At 46.1% G+C, this 7,520-nt stretch overlaps 1 pseudogene; it reads right to left on the minus strand.

The window, feature by feature from the left end:
- Positions 1-755: 755 nt before the first annotated feature.
- Positions 756-2,996, minus strand: LOC142591486 (uncharacterized; annotated as a pseudogene).
- Between the last annotated feature and the right edge of the window lie 4,524 nt (positions 2,997-7,520).

Raw genomic sequence — 7,520 nt, forward strand, 5'->3', positions numbered from 1 at the left:
TTAGCTCGTCCCTCCGGACTAGGTACGGCTTCAGAGTGACTTGCTTCGCGTCTAAATGTCGAGGCCAGCCTTCCTGCACCCACTTCCGCACCACAAGTAACTCATCTTCGGCCGTATACCGGGCCTGTTTGGCTGACAGCACTACTGTCCAAACAGTCGGTGAGAAGTACAGGCGCCCAAATCTTTAACTGGCGCGCGCGAGCGGCGACTTTTCCGTGCGTCAGCGCCGTATGACGGGGCGCGGCAGCAAAGAGTCTGAGGCTAAGTGCATATGGACAAAGCCCGCTCAGCTGGGCCCATCGTCTGCTAAGCTGTTTCCAGCCTCGCCCCGTCATACGGCGCTGACGCACGGAGAAGTCGCCGCTCGCGCACGCCAGTTAAAGATTTGGGCGCCTGTACGTACTCACAGTCATCAGCGCCGTCCTCGTCTCCGGACACTTCGTTGGAAGGCGCAGCCCATGGCAGGCGGCTGAGTGCATCAGCCGGAACTTGCCATCCTTGAACTTGACGATGTAGGAGTAGGTGCTCAACTGGAGGGCCCACCGTTGTATGCGGGCGGCCGCCATGGCTGAAACCGGCTTGTCTGGATTTAAAATACTAACTAATGGCTTGTGATCAGTCAGAAGTGTAAATTGCCTACCCAACAAATATGCCCGTAATTTCGTCACTCCAAACACTAATGCCAGGGCTTCCTTTTCAAGCTGCGAATACTTCCGCTCTGCGTCTGTGAGTATGCGGGAGCGGAAGCCAATGGGTTACCTCATCTCCTCAGCTGTGCCGTGAGAAAGGACGGCTCCAATGCCGACTGATGAAGCGTCACATTCTGGTACCAACGGTTTGTCCGGGTAGTAATGGACAAGAAATTCTGCTTTACTTATCAGTGCTTTGACCTCTTGGAACGCCTGCTGCTGAGCAATACCCCACTTCCACTCCGTCCTGGCGCGCAATAGTTCGTACAGAGGTGCAAGGATCGTGGCTGCCCGCGGTAGAAACTTTTGGTAATAGGTGACCAGACCCAAAAATGACCTTAACTCGGGCACACCCGTGGGTGTACCGACGTCCAGAATAGCCTCAAGATTTTCCCTTTTGGCATGCACGCCCGTATCGTTGATTTTGTAACCCAAAAAATCAACCTTATTCTCACGAAATCTTGACTTCTCCCAATTCAGCCGCACCCGAACTCGCGGAACCTTCCCAGAACTCGGCGTAAGGTGGCGGCGTCATTCCACTTTTCTGCAATGATTACCTCGTCCAAATAGACCTGTACTCCGGGCAGTCCTTGCAAAATTGTTTCCATGCGTTGCTCAAATAGCGCTGGCGGCGAGGCTACTCCGAACGGAAGGCGTGTGAAGCAAAAAAGGCCCTTCTTTGTATTCACCATCGTGAGCAGTTGCGATTCTTCTTCTAACGCAATTTGATTGTAAGCGTCCTCCCGGAGATCGAGAGTTGTAAAAACTTCATCGCCGTTTAACGTCGCCATGATGTCCTCTATGCGCGGAAGAGGATACTGGATCGTATGGCAGCCTTGGTTGGCAGTTTTGAAATCGCCGCATAAGCGAATGTTTCCATTACGCTTTACCACCGCCACCACGGGTGCCGCCCACTCCGAGTGTGCGACCGGGGCAAGAATTACATTTTCAACTAACCGATCAATTTCGGCCTCCACTTTTGAGCGCAACGCGTACGGCACCGGCCGCGCCTTACAGAACCGAGGAGCAGCATCATCCCGCAATGGCAAACGGGCGGGCTGTCCCTTTATGAGCTTTAACTCGGGTCGGAACACGTCGGAAAATTCTAACAAGTCTTGAACGCCACTTTCCACTTCACGAATGGCTGCACTCTCACCTTCCTGCGTTGCGCTGAGCACCGGCTCCCCAAGAAGGTCCAGCGCTGTCATGACGTCCCGGCCACACAGGCACGGCCCTGAACAACTCAGCACCGCTAATGTGGCTTTCGTAGTCTTCGAACCCAAGGAAACGTCGAGCTGTAACTGGCCACGCACCGGCAGTGGTCCAAGGAAGCATGACAACTTGAGCGGCGATTCTTGCAGTTTCGGCCAGGCATCTTGATGTTGTACGTAGGCGGGCCAAATGATTATAGAAACCGGGGACCCTGTGCCCAGCTGCATCTTGATCGCTATTCCATTCTAAAGTAGAGTTTACATTATTGCCTTTACGGTGTGAATGTTTCCAACGAAATTATCTGTCGTTTCAACGAGGAACAGAGCTTCTGATCCCGGATCGTTGCAGTTTCCTGCTGACGGATGCATGGCATTAATTTGCTGGTGTGGCCACGTAAACGGTTCCCTCTTTCTGCTGTCTGCTTGTCCGGGACACATCATGCGAACATGACCGCGCTGCCGGCACTGGCATTTCGCCGAGCGGAACCGGCAGGTTCTGGGGTCGTGCCCTGTTTTTCCACACCTGAAGCATGGCGGCCGACTTTCACGCCGGGCATACACGTTTCTTAACATGTGTACGCCTTCGTCTTCAGGCGCAGTTTTCAAGGCCTTCACGTTTTCTTCAGCCATTTCCACTGCTACGGCGATTTCCTCTGTTTCGCTTCTTGTTAAGGATGCTTTCGAAAGCACTTGACGACGTACCGAGTTGTCTTGCAAGCCACAAACTATACGGTCCCGGAGCATACTGTCAAGTGAAGTGCCGAAGTTGCAGGTATGCGCCAATTGCCGAATGGCTACAAGAAAAACTCTGACCGGATCTCCTGTCATCTGGTTGCGTGGGAAAATTTTGTAGGATTGGACTATTTCATTCGGGTTGGGCGAAAAATGCTTCTGCAGTATGTCGAGTGCTTCATTGTACGGCAGCTCGTTCACCTTTGTTGGCGCGCAGCGTCCACTAACGACGGCCACCGTGTGAGTGCTCAGCCCAGCTACGAGCAATGCCGCTGCCTTCGAAGAAAGCTCCTAGCCGCACTAGATATGCCGGCCAGTGGTCCGTAGCTTCATCGAACTGCGGTGGGCTTGCGTATTCGGCCATGGCTAGCGGGTTGTTGCTGGTGGGCGGCAGGTTTGTCCCACCCTCGTCGCCACTGAAGTAACCACGTACCGAACAAAGAACGTTTATTATGGGTATTGCCTGCAATGTACAGCACACAGCAAGAACGAGGGGAAGGGAAAAATAGAGAGCAAGGGAAGAAAGTGATTACAGTAGGTGCGCCCAGCTTCATAGGCACGTGCGGTGCCGTGCCGATACAACACGTCTACCTTTGTACTCGTCTACCAGCAGCTAAAGAAGCTTTATTCAACGCATCATTCTAGCCCTCTCGCCCACTCATTAACCCAAGACTCATGGTAAGGAAACCACGGAGGATATTACTCTATTGAAGCATAACATTAATGATGACTGAGTGTTAACATTTCTGTAGCTTTCGTGACTGTTTTTTGCGGTGAAAGAGGAATGGACGTAGAAGAAATGCTGCTGGTGGTAACCGAACCCACAAATTTCACCTCATACACGGAGCGCTGTACCAATTCAACTAGCCATGACTGTCTTTCCATCCTGGTAACCAAACCCCCAAATTTCACAGGACACCGGCAGCACTGTACAATTTTAGCTAGCCAGAGCTGTCTTTTCATTTAATTCACTTGGTATTTGTGTAGACGCATTAAATGTAGCCCTGGGAGTGTTAGGATTCATGTTGGTAGCCTGAATAAAAAGAAATGGGCTCAGGGCTGCAATGTCAACATTGCCATTGAATATTTAAATTTAGAAGTCAGAAAATGAATGAACTTTAATTCAGGACTAGACAACAATGTATCAGTAATAAAAACATTTTCTACCAGAAATGCCATATACACTTCTAAATACCTAAATGGCACTAGACATTTTGGACATTGCTCACTGCCCCAATGCAAAGCTTCAGGAAAACAATTTTTTCCCTCGATTATCGAGAGTTTTCAAGGGGAACTGCGTAGCATTTAAGTTATAATCTTGAATGAGCCAATTTGACAACAAATATCTGTTTTGATTCTGGACACCTCCCACTTTCCTTAGTGACGTAACCGCATAAGAATGGAGCGAAATGCACTTTCTAATTAACATTCTGCATAACATTCATATTGCAATACAAGGTTGGGAAAAATAAGTGACCGAACATAATTTAGACATTTACTGTGGAATAAATTCTCATTAAGTACATTCTATACCAACTTTATTTACATGTGACATAGGTCGGCAAACTCATGGATGAGTCGACTCATTTAGACTGATCTGGAAAGTGAGGCTCAGCGAGTCCGACAGAGTCAAATTTCGGTGAGACTTAGCCTGAATGAACGCGGCTGAGCAGAATTTTGGTGAGTGTTAGTAAGTTCTCATTATTTTGCTGACCTATGCATCCAGGTAATTGTTGTGAATTACATTGTCTGAGATGACAAATTGTAGGCAATCTATTCAATTTTGTTTCGAAGATTGTCAGGCACACCTCCTGCGGTGACATTTCAGAGGTGTGCAGCAATGTCAATGGACATCGGAGGCAGTGTGTACGTTGACAGTTCGTTGTACTGTCCTTTGAGTGTATTCTCCACATGTTCAACTGCACTACCAGATAGCCTTAAAAGGAGAAATATTCATTGAAATCAACAACAAAATCCATAGCTAGAAAAACGAAAGATATGGTATCACAGATTATCTCTCCACATGCTCAAATTTACCTACTACAATTAGTGACGGGCTAAGAATGCAGGAAGGGCTCTTCATAAATATGGGCACATTTGCCATGGCAAATAGAGCTCACTGCTGTTCAAGGATAATGATGTACGAACAGCGAAAATCACTGACTGAGACAACCGACTACTTACAGCATAAATGGGTTGTTGAAACCAAATTTAAAGACGAATTTTACCGCCCCCTATACAGACACCTCCTTACCAACACACCATGACCCCTCTGCCACTTTTCGCATTGGTACCACTCACAAGGAATGCGCATTACTTGTCCCTTCACAGACATGGGTACCATAAGCAAAAAACTCCCCAACCGAAGTGAAGAAAGCAACCATAGTGATGCACCTGCAAACATTCCTTCTGAGGAAAACTTGTTGCTAGCTCCATCATATACAGAGGTATTGCTTTGTGAAGGACAAAAACTGGGCCATAAAGTGCCAAGTCCAGACTATCATTGTCTTGAGACCAGAAACAGAGAACAAAAGCAGGTCAGTTAAAGGCCAAGGATGATAGAACAAAAATATACTAGAACATTCTGGTTCTCAAGTACACAAACTAGACTGCTGGTGTTTATCCAAACATTATTAACTCCCTATCGCATTTCTGGTGGCTAACGAATGAATATTTCAATGAATATATTTTTTCTGATATCTTATTGGTGCCTTTACCTATAAGCTTTTTCTGGTGAAACATTGTCATTATTTCAAAAAGGAAGTCAACATATCCGTCAGCATTACATAAATCTGAGCTACTGAGATAGATACAAATATCAAGGTCGGGTAATACTTTCAAAGGTGACATGTAAGGATTGAGGAATCATGAACATGATTGTGCATCTTAAGCTCTTCATACATCATCAGTCATATTTAGGCTGTCTAGACTGCACAAAATAAAAAAAAATGTATTGCAGCTTTTTGTTTTTATGTTTTAATAAATACACCTCATTTGTCATATCTATTAGTAGCAGAGCATTCCAATATTTCACAACGACAGTGGTATGCTATAAAAGTGGAACTAGGACGATATAGATATGAAAAAATGTTAGAGGAAAACTCTTTATTTTCACTTAGTGGAATTGCCCCTATGACATGCATTTGTTCGTTTACTAAATTCCCATGAGCTTATTCCCCAATGTGAAGATGCAACCAAAGGCAGAAAAAAGCTTTAGGACAGGAATGAGTGTCACTTGCTACTACTTTATTGAAAGCAAATAGGATCATATTTATAGGTGAAGGTGGCCATATGCGCACATATGTTTGAATGCAGTACTCAAACAAGTTTGCATATATTATTCAGTCATACACTGCAGAAACTGTCGTTGAGTTCAGTTCAAGTCACAGATGTATCACTGACATAGACGTCACGTTTCATGTTGATGAAACAGGCCTCCATTATTGCAATGCCAGAGAATCTTTGCGTTTACCAAGAATGCGGACATGGAAAAGATATGGCTCACACGTGCGGGAATCGCAGTGCATAGGCAAATGTGCATTAATCTTATTCCTGACAGACAGCTCATGTTCCTTTGCCAAATCGTTGATGCAACGGCCTGTCTGGCTGATATGCACCCTGCCGCAATTAAGTGAAATTTCGTACACCGTACCGACCGCACAAGTCACATATGGCCTTGTATGGTTTTTACCACAATGGGTCAGCTTCTGTGGAGCCAAGAAAATAATAGGTACTTTGTACGTGCTGGCCACTTTCGTTAAATCGTGGGCCACTTCATGCATGTACGGAACAACAGGCAGCCTTTTCTCCACTAGTGGATTGGCAAGGGACATCCAAGCGTTCTTTTTGGCAGTGACGCTCGCCTCCTTGAATGATGGGTTTGCGGACTGCAATATTTCGATCTCAGCTATTAATGAGCAAGTGTGAAAATTTTAGCATTAGAATGCTCCCAAGAGGGCACCTAACGACTTCCAGTGTATAATTAAGTTTGCTATGTGGCCTGGTGAGGGGTTCTTTTAAGTACTGCTCAAATGCCGGTATTATAGCTTTCAAGCATACGACAGGTTTTGATGTTATACAGAGTTAATGCTTGAGTACAGATTGGATAGGACCGGTTGCACACAGCTTTTTTGGTGCCTCTGATGCTTCGGAGTGGCTTGGGGTGACAACCAAGTTAATCAATGCTCCTTCATACACTGTTGTGCTTTCACCCATGTCGACGTAGCACTGGAACTGGTCGTTGAAGATCTGAAAGCACACCCGGATGGTTTATCAATAGTTTTGCACATTAGGAGTGAAGAAAGGGGACACTCAACAGGCATTGCTTAATTAAACAGCCTTTTTTATGGTTGCTGTACTGTCCCAAACAGGTTTGTTATTTAGAGCCATCACAGCACGGCACTAATCCTGCTGCCCATATGTGAGCTAAGTACAGGATGCATTAAGGAAGCAAGGCTGAGCTTATTTAGCAATGTCAACAACCATCAGTGTATAAGAACAGATGATTTTACAAAGATAGAACGATTTTGCTGATTGCACAAGGTTTTCATAGTCCTATTGCTGCAAATGCCAACAATTCTTTTTCCTCAGTTGGTTCAATTTAACTTCATTGATGCGTGATTGTTGCAGCGCACAGATGAGGACAAGGATTGAATAGGCAAACAACTCCCTTTTCCTCGTCTTGCCTGTTTTATTAGTTCAACGCTGCGGAAATTTGCAGAATATGGCATACTGCGACCAGTTATGCTAATTGAAGGACCTATACATTGACTGAAGCTGTTACTAATTCACCTTCTCCCAACAGATAGGGTAGCCATTGCACACCTGACCTCAATATCAGTAGTTAACCTACCGCACGAGTTTTCAGAGTATGGGAGTCCTGAAAAGG

The sequence above is a fragment of the Dermacentor variabilis genome, chromosome 8 (genome assembly GCF_050947875.1).
Source record: "Dermacentor variabilis isolate Ectoservices chromosome 8, ASM5094787v1, whole genome shotgun sequence".
In the NCBI taxonomy this organism is placed as follows: domain Eukaryota; kingdom Metazoa; phylum Arthropoda; class Arachnida; order Ixodida; family Ixodidae; genus Dermacentor; species Dermacentor variabilis.